Genomic DNA, 15,070 nt, shown 5'->3' with positions numbered 1-15,070 from the left:
ATTTCATGCAGCATATCATTGACCTTAAACTTAAGTAAATATTTTCTTACCCTTATGTCCTGAATATCTTTCAGCGTGAAGAGGTCTTAAAACTACATTATGAATTGGCAACAGCATTGTGGTTTACTGAAAGAAAAATATGAGGAAAAATGTTATTAATTATATAAATATCCAGGCAAAAAAAAATCCTTCAGGTTGGCTGTATGTTAGGAGTATGTATCAGTAACTTTTATTGCATAGCACTACTTCATAATATGGCAGTATTTGAACATGAAATACTTAGAATAGCTGTGTCCAATTCCAGAATTTTTAACGCTGAGCAAACGGAGAATAATGTCATTATTGATCATTTATTGACAGATAAACTGGCAGAAGTAAATGAGAACATGGTTTGGTTACCGCAGTCCAATTATTTATCAAGAATTTATTGTTTAAAATTTATTGTTTAAAAATTGTTCATCTGTTGTGACAATCAGCAAACAAATGATTTGCAAAGTTTTCTTTGATCATAAATGACCTGTAACTTTCTGTGTACTGATATCACACAGATTTTAGACTTGTAGGTGGCACAGAAGCTAGGGAAGAGAGTGGAGAGAAGGCAGGTGGTCATGAAGAAATCCCTGTTGCATAAAAGGTGGTGCTTAAAAGTTGTAGTGAAGATGGAGTAATGAACAAGCAGAGATCTCCTCATTAGCAGACCCATCTCTTGGGCCTGTAGAGTTACTGGAGAATAGTGGGAAATTCATAGTAATGTCGATAAAAGCTAATTAAAGCTAATTAAAAGCTAATTAAAGAAGCGAGAAATGATGGACACTAGTTGATTGAGAAATGATGAACACTAATAACTGCTTCATTAATAAGATTTTGGCCTGGCTTTGTAGATGTAGTTGAATGTTTCCTTTTAATAACTTATCAAGATCAGTTTCAGAGTCCTGATTACACTCCATCTCCTGTTTATACCCCTGGAATCCCAGCTCAGTGGACACAAATCCTGCTGCATTTGTCCTGCTTTGTGAATGGTGCAGTAACAATTATCCTAGTTAAACTTTTCCATTTAATTTTTGAATGACATTGTACCTGAAAGGATGGTGTGGGGTTTTTTTTAGTACCCCCCTCCCTCCCTCAGAAGATACATAAAATTCAAGCTCTTTTGTTCTTTGGGAATCTTATGTCATTCCTTGTACTTTGTAATTCACCTCCATTCTTCTTCAGGAAGATGTTAAAATAATTGTTTGAAGTAGATGCTTCAGTACACCCCTGGGAACTTCTTTCAGAATCTTAATATACCCCGCTGTGCCCATCACTGATGTGAAAACGGATGATTCTGTTAGGTACGTGCTTTTCTCTTGATTACAATCACATAAATGAAAAAGCTAGGTATAAAGACAGCAAGTTCTTAACTAGTTATTATTTGTCTGTCTTCCCTTTCCTCTTTAGAAAGTATTTCAAGTGTATTTGGAAACTAGGACCTTGATTTTCTTTCCTTTTTTGGACTGTATAATTAGGAAATGCTAGCTGTGTTATCACAACTCAATTAGGGTTTACTTAGTCTGGACTGTGGCATGTATGTAACAGAAATGCTTGAAAGTTGTGAGCAAGTTCTAAGGCCGCTGCCCTAGTTCAGTAGATTCTCAATTCAGTTTCTGTTCCTTCCCTTGAAATTGTATGGGTCCTTGGATAAAATTGTTGCAATTTTATGTCCCACCTTCGTCCAAACAGTAAGGGCTGACCACTCTGCTTTTCATCCAATGCTTTGTGTGTGTGTGTACTTAGCTCCAAGCAACAGAGCACTTCAGTATCAATAAAGCCATGTTTATGCTTAAGTGCTAAGATTATGTAACTGTGTTGGTACAGCACCTAGCAGATGAAAACCAGAGTATCATTTGCAACATCTAAGCATTGTGGTGATGCAAATAATGATGGTACAGTTTAACATATAACAGAGATTACGTGTAGTCTGGCTGTGAAGTCTGTTTGAGATAATTATTTGCATAACAGATCAGAAAGAATTTCAATTAGCTACAACATATAAATGAACAAATATGACACTTTGACAAAGAAAGGTTAATTTAGGAGATGAAATTGTGGGGTGGATGTTGGTTGTAATTTCTGGAGGAAGCAAAAAGGTCAGTACTTCCAGACTTTGTACATTAGGATATTTAGCTTGAGATACATTATTTTGCTATTAAGACTTTTTTTTTTTTTTTTTTTTTTTAATAAAAGTTTGTTCTTCAAAAGCTCTTACATTGAGGTTAAAAAAAATTAGTGATGTTAGTTCCAAAAGTCATGCTAGACAAAAATCATTTGGCAGGAAGCATTATATATTGTGTTGAGACAAATGTAACTGTTGTAAAATGTCATTTTTTTCATCTTGAAATATATCAAGTTTTTTTCCTACTCATCTTCTAGCTATCTGCTCCACTGCTGTTTAAATATACATCCATCCGTGCAAACTACAAATATAAGCATTTCTTAAAAGTCACTGGTTAAAATGGAGCAACGGCTGCATTTTTCTTTTGATGATTCTGCTTGCTATTTGTCCCTGGCACCCAGCAAGAACTGGATAGAGAAGTTTGTGTGTCTGTTTCAGTGAGCATAGTAAAGTCTGTGTGTTGAGAGACTTTTTAAAATTCTACCTTCAAAGAAGGGGCCAAAGAAATTGTGTTGTGTAAACAGAACCTGGAATAGCATGTGTCCTTTTCCATCCATACTGTTTTTCTTAAATTGAAATATTCATGGTGTTTTTTTAGTCTTGTCACTTGAACAATGGAAAATGAACCTGAATTTTCTGAACTTAAACAAAGTGTTGTTTACTACTTCCTTGACATTTACAGTGAGAGTAGTATCATCATTGCCTTGGGGCTGAAGCTGGAATACAGTTAAGGCTCAGGCACAACTGAGTCACTGTACTAGCTTAACGACTGCCGATGAAATTGGATACAGAAACCAGGTTAAAAATGTATGTCTGAAAATCAGTATAAGCAGCATTAAATGCCTTATTTTTTTGTTCGTTGAACTGCTCTTATCCAGTTTTGACTCCTACTGCCCTTCAGTGTGCTTGGTCATACCAGTTGTGGCAGTAACAGGGTTTCATTAGCTACTTCCTTGACCTGTCTCTTTGCTGGACTCTTTCTCTGTAATGCTGATACGTGGTATGTCGGAAAAAAAAGTTATACCAGAGTGTTGTAATGCAAGACTGACAGATTACTTGCTCTTGAGCTAGCAGTGCACGTTGCTAGTGTTAGGTGCTCATGATATAATCTCACTTACAGCTGTCATATGTGGGCTTCAGTCTTGGTTTGATTGCCTCTTGCTGTAAGGCTTTCAAGGAGTCTGTTCACCTCTCTCTCCTTGCTTCATTTCTTTTTGTTTAGTCAGACTGAAAGTCCTTGCTTAGGCTTTGTGTCTTCTTGATACAGGTAGCAGCTGTGTTAGCAATGCAACTCCATGGTACCATGGCACCATGGTGACACTGCTGTTTTGGATCTGACTGGCTTATTCAAAAGCATCTTTGGACAGACTCGCCAAAAAGTACTTATGGACATCCACATAACCTTGTGAATTATTCTCCCTTGGTAACTGTGGTTTGGATTCTGTGGAGAAGGTTTCTGCTATGACTTGGCCCCCCAAAGTGCTTCTCTTCTCTGATGCCAGACACCACTAAGGTAATTTAAAATGTATTTTAGTGCAGGATAGTCTTTTATATTATTTGGTGTTAATTTTGGTACCTGGAGAAAAAATCCCTGTAGTCTAACTCACTTTGCAATTTTGCATCTCCTTTCATCCCAGTTAACAAATGCTTTGAGTATGTTTTTGTTATTACAAAATATATTAGTTTACCTGAAAGCCAGTGTATGTTCCATCCCACGTATGGTGCTATAATTCGATCCTGTGGTGCTAGTAACTGAAACAGTTTGTGGAAGCATGGATATCTGGATTTACAGGTGAGGTTTTTGCATTCAAGTTTAATCAGACTGATTTTTTTTATCTGATTGCATTTGTAATGGTCTAGCCATGCATCAGATAGCAGAGAAGGTTAATGTCCTATTATTTATTTTTATAGTGATGGGCAATTTCAAAGGAAAACAGGGCTGATTTCCTGTGTTTCCCCATACAAGCTATTAAAAAAAATTAAAAAAAAAAAAAAAATTCTTATATAATTAGATACCTTAGCTCAGTTTTCAGATAAGCAATGAAAATAACAACAAAAAATCCCCCCCCCCCCTTTTTTTTTTTTCTTGAAGCTTCTCACATAACAGTATAGATAAATGAAAGGAAATTAATATTTTGGTAAAACAGCAAAGGACACTAAATATTGTTCAAGTGTCAGTTGAGCTACAGTTGTCAAGTGCATTGGCAGCTGTCTACCTGTGCTCTGTCTTCCCTACACCTGCATCAAAGCGTAGTCTCTAATTCTACAAAGCATCTGTTTCATGAGATGTTCTTACAGGAATTTAATTAGCATAGGAGTTTGCAATATATCTGAATATATCCGTTTGCAATATATCTGAATATATCCGTTTTGGACTCAGCATGTCTTTGGGAGAGGAAAGCTAACTGATGTTTGATTGAAAAGGGTCTAATGGAAACATGTCACAGCTCACATCATTTCTCAGGCTGGGTTAAATTTTGGTGAAAAAAGCCTTTTTGTTTTCTTTAGAGACCTGCATTGCTGTGTCTCCAGTTCCATCTCATTAAGTACAGAACAGATTCTGCATAAACAGTGTCATATCTGAACCTTTGCACTCACGACTGCCCTGACAAGGGGTTGCAAATTAGCAAAATAACCTTTACCAAGCTTTTCATAAAATGCAGCTGTTTTTCTCTTGCTTGCAGAACTTTTATTTTTCTAAAACACATGTTCCTCTGTTAAAATTACATACCTTTGTAAGATCCCACATTTATGGAACACAATTCTAGTTGCACTGACAATGATACCAACTGTCATGCTAGCAACAAGCTCTTCTGTTAGTGAGACACACACGTCTTAATACAGGCAAAAGCCAACATATTTAATTACTGCTGACAGCAAAGAAAATATTTTTCTCTTTGTTAAGTTAATGAATTTCCATAAAGGTGAAGGGTAAAGGTAAAGTGAAAACTGAATTAAAACAACAATTCAAGGGAGAAAAGGAACAGGTACCAAGAATGCTTAAATAACCCTTATCTGCCCCGGTGTTTGTAGTTGCCTCTCAATTTCTTATGCAAAAGGCTGTATCTGTTGCTTTACTGTTCAGTCACATAGAGAAGCATTTAGTCCCACATTTTGCATGAGCTGTGATACAGTAATAGGATTTGTGTACACTGATAAACTGATATGGAAACAGTATCTCATAAAAAAATAAAAATAAAAAATTTGAATTTCTCTCTTTCTGAAGGACAAAATGAGCAACTAAAGTAACAAAGCTGATTTTATTTACAAGACTAGCTTTCCAACTGTGTTCTCTGATGTCTAAGCTGTTCTCAGCCAGATGCTGAAGATAGTGTCCTCTACCTAGTTGCTTGTTTTCCCTTGATTGTTTCTGAATTGCATGTTCCTCTTTGTTTGAAATCTGCTAACAAATTTGTAAGTTACACAAGACATGACCTTATATGTACAAAAATTTGCTCCTACATTGTGATTGTTATAGTTCCACTTCCTTAGGCAACCAGCTGATTAACCTAATCTCAGAGAGAACTCTGAGTTTTCAGGAGATGCTCTGTAGCCCAGAGTGGGAAACTTTGTCATGCTGTTTGGCAAATTGATGTTATCTTTTACCAATTCAGTGATTGAGTGAGGTCAATCTTCTTGTTTCTCTGATGGCAGGGTTGTGTGATGGTGTGCCTGTATGCATGATGTAGAAAAAGAACTGAATCCTATAGCAGAGTCATGAGAAAACAGGTTTTCACACGACCTTCGGAGTCTGTCAGACCATCCCTCCAACCTCACTATAGGCTGATGTATGCTTATATCATTGTTTTAGTAGCTGTTTGCCTTCTTAGTCACAGATAATTCCATTATCTCCTCTAGCAGGGTATTTTCAGAACTTCCCTACTGTTACCAGAAGATTTTGCTAATAATTTGCAGACTTCTGAAAGTTGCAAGCTTTTCTGTCAGTTACGTTCAAGTGAGAGTCTGTCAGTTTGTGTCAGAGAGGAAGATGTAAAGTATTAACTTAAATACTGTGTTGAATCCACTAATATATGCCATCCTAGAAGGAACTTATCTGCCTTACTCTATTATTAGGCCTGTGAAATACCATTCAATGTCTTTTCTGCACTTGTGGTTCTATTCTTCTGAAGGGGAACAAACTCTGTTAGACCCAGGCTTTTCTGCCCACTTTTCCACTGACGTGAATCTTTTTTTCCCTCTCCTATGTCCCACTCTAACTTTCACCATCTCATTTTCCTAGCTGTACCAATGCTTTCATTCATAGAGGTGAGTTTCTGTAACAAAATAAGTGGGCTAATGACTGAGGTGGTATGACTACCCACTGTTTTAAAGATACCTGTAGTGAGCACAGACAATCATTTCCTAAAAATCAGGATCCACTAACTTGTAAAAACAGTGCAATAAAGATCTTCCTGTTTTCTCTCATGGACGAGATTGTTATGCTTGCTCTACACAAATGTCTCTTCTGTGACCTTAGGAAAGCTGAAAAAGCAGCAAAATCTGCTACAAACATTTACTACAAACTCCAAACAAATTTCTTAACCTTCTGGGCTATTCCCCATGTTAGAGATGCAAGTTCATAGCAATGCCAGCTCTCTCTGAATTTACAGACCTCTTGTATGAGAACAACCTGATTCACATAGGCAGAAACATGAGAAAAATTTTACTGCTAACCCTGGCAGAACATCCATCCTGCTGTCAGGGATGCATTGTTTTCAGTGGACAGTGATAACCTCTCCCCAGAGAGCTTCCCTAAAGCTCAGATCAAGCTATTCTGTGGAGCCGAGGAGGCCTTTGCTGTCTGCTGATGCATCTGTGAGTGCCTGCTAACTAACAGGTCTGCAAAAATTCATACAGTTGAAGATTTTTCAAAATTGTCTGCCTCCATCATGCTCTGGGAGTCTATCTGGCTGTTACTCAAAAACTTTTTCCGTATCTCTTCATGTATGGGGGGATCAGTCGGGGTTCTTACACTTGCAGCATACAGCTGCTGCATCTCTGCTCTGCTGATCACCCTTAAGGTGATAGGGGGCCTCCTTTGTTAAAAACTAGTTGGCTAAGAAAGGGACTCTTGCATACCAAACATTAATATTCCTGTGTTGTGTTATTAATCATAGTAAACTGGTTCTTGCTATCTAATGTTAAATGCCTTAAATGTTACCTGGGAAAGCCACTTTTTAGCACTGGACAGGTGCCTCTGGAAAATTTTTAAATCTCTGCCTGACTGTAGTGTAAAACTTCCAGTTCTAGTGAAAAGCATGAACTCACATGGTGGAGCAAGAACTGAAAGCCAAAATGCCTAGGTTCTGTTACAAACTCTTTAAGGTCTCTCTTATAGATAGACCATTTTGCTTCCCTGATGCTCTGTTTCCTTTCACCTGTTGCCTGTTTAGATCATCATCTCTTTGAGGAGTGTGGTCCCATATTACATGTTAGCTGGCTTGTACCTCTGTCATAATTCAGTTAAATAATACTTTTTCAGCATCTTTGCAAGTAAGCCCAGGTCTGTAAGAGCTTAGTGACATTTCTTCAGTGATATATGTATACTGGTCAAAGAAAAACAGAATTAACTTCTTCAGTTAAGAGGCTAGTCAGAAGTATTGCCTTCTTTTTCATCATTCTTGCCTACATCACTGAAAATGATGCAAAGCATTTCTACTATCTCTGCATCCCTTAGGGTCAGTAAACACATGCCTTGGAAGAATAGTTTTGGTTACTTGTAAATGGAGGCTAGCTCACCGTAAGGTCATATATTAAAAAGAGGTCTCTGATACAGGTCTTTCCTACCTTGTCACCTCAGAAAATGGGACAAGTAAGTTTGGTAGCTTCTGGGCCAAATCTAGGACTGATAGAAATGAATGCAATTCTGTTGAGACAAGTGGAGTTATAGTTACCTGTTACCATTTTTAATTAAGCAGGCAGAGTTCATTATTACAGTGCAGCAGGAAGAAATCTGGCAGTGCAGTAGGCTAATAGTTATTAACAGGTTAATGGCTTTTTAAAATAAAATTGTCATTAATTTATGTATTGTCTGAAGGTTATTGTGTTTTGATACAGATGTACTTTAGAGCAAGTTTTATCCTGTGTAGTAACCTAATTACATCACTTAGCAGTGAAAAATAAGCATGTAGTGGTATCTAGTGTACGAACAATATGCTAGAGAACAAGTGTGTAGAAAGCTGATACAAAGTGTGAAATTGTAAATCAGGTGCCTGCCAAGCCAGAACATGCGTGAAGCAAATGTTATCACAGTGGTGCTGACAGGTGTTAGCAGCAGCCAGCATGTGGATTTTCTGCTAATGCTTTCTAGCTACATCATTCCACTAAGTGAATTTTAGCTCTCTTTTTTCCAAGTCGAAAGCTTCTGTACTTTTATTTAGTAGTGTAACAGCAGATCAGGTACTATGGTGTTATGGCTGGCTCTGGACTACTCCATGCCCTGCAGCCCTTGGAAGGGGAAAAAGGCTCCTGTTGAGAGAGGGAGTTAGGAGAATCTTATCAAGCAGAGATAGAGCGCTGACAGTATTAAACTAGTGGATGCAACGTAGTGTCTTTGCTAACTATTGTGCATTGTGCAAATTAATTAAAGCAAGAAGCTTTGGGCTCCTTACCAAGGTTAGTATCTTGATAAGAGTGTTGAGCCTATCTTAAGAAACTGGTCCTGTGGATGAACAAGAGCCAAGAAGTAACTGAGTCTGCGCAAAGACGAGAGGTCAGATAGAGGTGACGAGGAAGTCACCAACCTTCATCCCCAAGACTCCCAGCGACCACCACCAGGAGACACTGTGCAAGTGCAGATGGGAGGAGCTTATGGAAATGACTTCTTGAACTAATTTTAATATGAAGTGGGGTCATGTTATGAATATGTATAGGAGCATTGTTTAACTTCATGCATATGTAACTCTTTACTGCATATAACCATGGCAAGTTGTGCGTGCATGGCTTTGGTGCCCAGCACTGAATAAGTACACCTACTTTGCAATCTTACTGATTGTGGAGTCTGTTTTCCGCAAGTCACTGCTTTCCTTCCTGCTTCCAGTTCCCTGTCTAAGCCTCGAGAGTTCACCTCTCCTCACTAACACAGACAAAGCAGTATAGGTCTGCAGCTCTTGTGTTGACCCTCTTAAGATGCACAGCTTCTACCTCAAGAAGCAAAAAGCCCCATGGTGAGGCAGATGGGAATGAATCCTCTGATACTTTGGGGACAGGATGGGAAGAGAAAAGATAGTGAGACATTTAAAACCACAGCTGTAACCCAGCACATATGTTAAAAGCTATGCAGAAGGACCCCTGGAAGCTAGTAAATACATTGGTTTGCCCTACTGTCAAACCTACCTGAAGACTTGCATTCACTCCTGACATTTATATCCCTGGAGAGGCCCATGCTGCAGAGCACAGCAGACTGTTCCCAAGAATAGGTGAGTACCTGAAGGAAATCTTTTCTTGTTTTCTATGCAGTGTGACTATGAGCTACCTGTGTGCAATTGAGAGCAGGTTTTAGGCTGTACAATCTCTAAGGATAGTATATCTGCAAACAGATCTCCTTGCTTATCTTCATGTGACTCTTACCTTCTCATCACTGACTTGGTAGCCAGTGTGAGTAGACTGTAGGTGCAATGGGGGTGTTGCAGATGATACCAGAAATCTGTGGTGCAAACACTGAAACATTTACATTTACATTAGAAGATAAAGTGAAAATCTGTCCATCTGGTTGAGCAAATAAGGAGCCGATTAACACCAGCCACTGACAAATACCCTCATGGAGACCAGAGGAGGTTGGACTGGGTGACATCAGCACAGAGGAAACAAATCCTGCTCCCGTGCTTTGTTCCACTGTGTTGGCAACACAAGAAGGATTTTACAATCAATCTAATTGGATCTACACAAAACAAAGATATGCTACACCTGTGATACAAAATCTTCAGAATTTTCCTCTGTATTAAACGGCTGTCTATTCCACTAACAATGGCTTCACAAAGCAGTGCTAGTTGTGGTTTGTGGTCTTCTGAATACTGGACTAGAGTTTTTCCATTACTAGATATACGCGTTACAGTGGAGGACTTATAAGTCATTCCTTTGTCACAAAACATACCTGTTGTAGTCAACGATGACAGTAAGAGGTTTTTGAAAAATGTTTCTCTTTTTTTTTTTTTTTTTTTTTTTTTTGTGAAGGCTTTTGTTTTGTTTGTTTGTTTTGCATTTCACAAACATCAAGATGATAATGGACAGTTACTGTCCTGTCCCATGGGGGTTACTTGGAGAAGAAGAAATCATAGAGTGACAGGAAGGGTCAAAGTTACCAGGTAGTGCTGTATGCAGTAATGCTGGCAAGGATTTAATGGCCCGAAGAGTAATTTTAATAAGTTACTGCACATGTATTCTCATATTCCCAGTGTGATTCTGCAGCTCAGTGAAGTAAAGCGATTATTTTATATAAGCAACGAACGTAATGTGCTTGTAGGAAAGAAATGTTAGTCATAAACAACATTAGCAAAGCTGTTCCATGAATAACTTGTGTGAGCCTTTGGTGTCCATGCATTCAGAACCATGTTGGACATTTGGAATAGTTCAGAAAGAAAGAAAATGGTTTGAGAGCTAGGAAGGATTTTTTTTGGTGAGAGATTTAAGACAGTTCATTTCATTCTTGGTTAAGAGAGAGCTTGTTCTCTAATAATAAATATGTAATTGGGTTAAATACTTCTTGTAGCTCTCAGTTCAGTGGAGGATGACGTGTAGGAGCTAATGGTTGGAAGCTAAAGCTAGACAAATTCAGATGAGGATCATATCTCACAGGATTTTAATGGTGAAAGTTAGACCAAATTCTTTCGTATGTGATGGTTTTCAGGCAAAAAAATCTGGCATTCCAAACTAGATTTCCCAAATACCTACTCTAGTTCATGTAAAAGGAATATAGTAGGAGAAAAGAAGTAGAGAGAAGTAGAGATGACTGAAAGAAAAAAAAAAAGGGGGGGGGGGGGAAAAGGATGCAAAAAAAATAAGCAGGAGATTCCAGCCGAGGCTTTTTCAGCATGAGAGGAATAGAGTGTCATGTAGACTGTTCTCTGTGTGTGTCCTCACTGGGTGCATCATGTATCTAACTCAGGTATCTAACTCAGCATCTCAGTAGAGAACTCTGTAGGGTTTTTTTCTGGAGCATTTGATAAGAACTTATTTCCTTTGTCTCTTTTCAACAGAACCTTTGAGTAGGTAAGTATTTTGAGTAGGATAACTACCTTGCGTGATCCGATGGACACGCACACATGCACGCACAGATCTATGTATTCAGATTTTTAACTATTGTGTTTATCACACTTTTGTCCATTTGTACCAAATGTCACTGTATTGAGCTGCAGTTTACACTGGGACTAATTCAAAAAAGGTTATTGAAATATTGAAAAAAGGTGTTGAAATAAAGTTGATTATGGAATAGTGCGAACCAGATTTTTCTTCTCATGGCAAGGCCTTTTCAGCTTCAGGTTTAAAAATCTCTAGGCCCTGATCCAGTGTTTCCAATGTTTTTGCTGACAGCTGAAATAGACCTTCAGTGTACACGTATTGGCCCACTACCTGCTAAGTCCTCGACTCCTCCGTTTTCTGCAACAGATTAGATACAAAAAAATTCTTTGGCTCCTAGTTGTGGTTTCACATATGGTAAAGTGAGCTCAGCACTTAGTTATGTTTTGTTTTTGATCCTCCCTCCTGGTGACAACTCCAAGAATGCATTTGGAAAATGGAAGTGGAAAATAGGAAAAATTGAAGCAAGAGGCAGAAATCTGAAAATGTGGAGGTCTTGATACAAGGATGATATGCCAAATAGAAAAATCTCTTCAAACTGTTTGTGCAAACTTGTAGGGGGGAAAAAACAAACAAACAAACATAAATTTTGTGCAAAAGATGAATCTGGAATGTTAATGTTCTGACAGGTAGAGATTTACTGTTTTAAAATAACAGAATGCAAAATGTTTGGGGGAAATTTTCTAGCAAGGTTAGTCCTCTCATAAAAAGCTATCATAGTTTTAGAATACATTGCATTGCCCACTACTGATACCTCAGTGAAACTGAGGCTCTGCCAAAACCGGCAGTCATTGAGCTCTGAGAAGTTTCAGATTTCCTTACCCTGTTCAGTCCAAAGTAAGTGCAAGTCAAGGTGTATGCTAGGGTTAGCTTACATGCAAAACCTTAAGACATGTATCCCACAGCAAAAAATACCATGTCAGATGCTGCCATGTAGTTCTTCACCTCGGCTGCTGAAGGTGGTGTTGCAGTGAATGCCTAAGGAGGCTTGGGGCTCAGAACAGGCCTCAGGAATGTAGCTGATAGTCTGGTGCAAGTATTTTTTTCCCAGTTAAAGAAGAAATGTAATTTGGGTGTTGCTCACCAGCAAATTGTTTTGAGAGTACCTCAGTTTGCTATCTCCTTTTGGTTTGTTCCTTCTGAAATCAAAGTTAGGGGTAATTAATTTGAAGCCCAAAAAATCCCAATTAATTTTAGATGCCTCTGACTTAATCACAAGACTTGGGCTGGCATGCTGTTTGAGGAAGTTTTTAATTTTAACTCTTTTGCTTTCTAAGTAGTTATCAACAGTACAGAATGTCTTTTTTTTTCTTCAGGTTTTGATAGGATTTTTTGAATTTGTAAGTGGGGAAAAAAAAATAAGGTTAATGTAGGGTAAAGGTATCTGAACATGAACAGAGTGGAAGTCTTCCAGGATGCATGAGTTTTGTTGCATTTGTTCCTTATGATAGATAAGATTATATAGATAATGTATCTATAGATATCTAATATATCTATATATTAACTGATATATTTAGTGTCTACAGCTGAAAACTTTATGCAAGCAAGTTCACGTGAGCAAGAAAAATGTTGTGTACTCTTACCTAAGTCAAGAGAATGCTGAGGGATCGTACAGTTTTCTGTAAGAAAGAAAGGACAAATCAAGATACAATTTGGAAGAATAAAAAATCTTTTCAGATGACAAATATCAGAGAGCCAACAAATGCTCTATAACAAGCATCTCTGCTATGAAGCTTTGTTTACGTGCTTTGTTTAATGGACAAATGCTTAACCACACCATTCTGTATCAAAAACCTCCTGTAGGTTGGCTTGCTCCTACTGGTTTTCTGATAATTTAAGAAAGTGCTCCTAGCCATTCTGCAGGGCTGACAGAATAGACCCTTGAGATTTCAGAGATAAAAGCAAGTTCCTGTTAGCTGTAAATGAGAAATGTGTTATAATGTCTTCACATTAGGTTCTGTTTAGAGTTCCAAATATAACTTGTTGCAGGATCCGTGGGAGATGTGCTTCTGCTGCATGTCTCTGCAGGGACACCAGGCTCTTCCAAGGTCACACAGTGCTTTCGGTCTTGTTCTACAAAGTTCCAGTTTCCAGATTGAGGTGCAGTGTCAGCACTCTCTTCAGAGCAGAGCTCTGCATGCACCAAGAGAGATACCTTGTTTCTGCAGTGTGCTGTATGGAGTTGAATGCTTTAAAGGATTCAACTGGGATGTTGGAATACTCTGGTCTTGACTCTGAGACCATTGCCATTGATGTCCTGTCCTTGAATGTAAAGATCAAATAGCCATGAATACCAACTAGGCAATTCTTTTGAAGAGGGAACTCATCTCCTGATAAGACTTTAAGACAGATTAATCTGTTGATACGTGTGCACATGAACAATCTTTTTTGGTGAGAAAAGTATCTGGACGCCTGTGTAGCTTTGACAGTGCTGCTGCCACAGGGTCTGCATCCATTGTGTATCTACATTGCTTGATGTGGCTGTGATGTGGATGCAGGTGCAGAAGAGCTGTGTAGTGTCCTTGTAGCATAGCCACCAAATGTCCTAGTGTATGTGCCATATACACTGACATATAAAAGCTGAGAGGAAAGGGAAAGCCTTCTCAAATCTTCTTTAGTAAGTCTGCTCCTGAGATGGAACTGTGGCTGCAGTGGATTTGTGCTTGAGTTTAAATTAACCTGTAACCTTTATGACAGAATTGAGTAAAGGAAGCAAAACCTTTTTGATCCATAAACTCACTTATTTTGAAATCAGTGTCTACCTTTCCTGGAGCCCCTCGGTGATAATGGCTGGGGATCTCTTGAAATTGAATCTCATCAGCCTCTATTTGCTTTTACTGGAATAAAATTACATAGGTTACATCCTGGGACCACGACATCCTGCTAATGCAAGAATTGAATCAGATGGATGCTTTTTGAACTAACATTTTTATCTTAATTTTCCCATTTCTCGGTATAGCATTGGCATAAATAGTATATTTATTAATTTTCATGAGAAGTATAGCTTAAAGTCCAGTGGTTAGTGAGACTTCAGCATGACTTGGGCATACAATTGTCTTAAAATACAGGAGCTGTTCTTGAAGCTTAAGATAGCTGGGACTGCCTTTAATACCCTTAAATGTTAAGTTTTTCATTCACTCCTTCAGCAGCACAATGAACTCTGAGGTCTCTGTTACCAGCAAATGTCTGAACAGGTGACATTAAGATGTGAAAAATGTTAAAGTTCTAGTAATTATTGCAGATTCAGTTGGAAAACAAAATTTTCTCTTGTTAATTGTTCTTTGAACTTAATGATATGATGTCAAAATCCTGGGATTTAGCTGAGAATTTTAAAAGAAATGCTGGCATTGATAATAGTTAGAGATGAATGATTTTTTTTTTTATGGCCCAAGTGATTCAGTTTCCCTGATGTAAGAACCATTGGTATGTTTGATACATCTCAAGCCCTGCTGAAGCCAGTAAGGAATTACTAGGGCATAGGATGTGCTGAACAGTTCACACGCTAAACTGCTGTTTTTTTACAAGGATTTGACAGGACAAAAAGTTTTCTTCCATGGCTCTATGCAACATATCTGAATTTTTGCAGTGTACAGTGGTCCAACTCTGTAAAATGAGCTGCCAGTG

The sequence above is a fragment of the Netta rufina genome (genome assembly GCF_964035555.1).
Source record: "Netta rufina genome assembly, chromosome: 6".
Lineage (NCBI taxonomy): Eukaryota > Metazoa > Chordata > Aves > Anseriformes > Anatidae > Netta > Netta rufina.
This window is presented reverse-complemented; position numbering follows the sequence as displayed.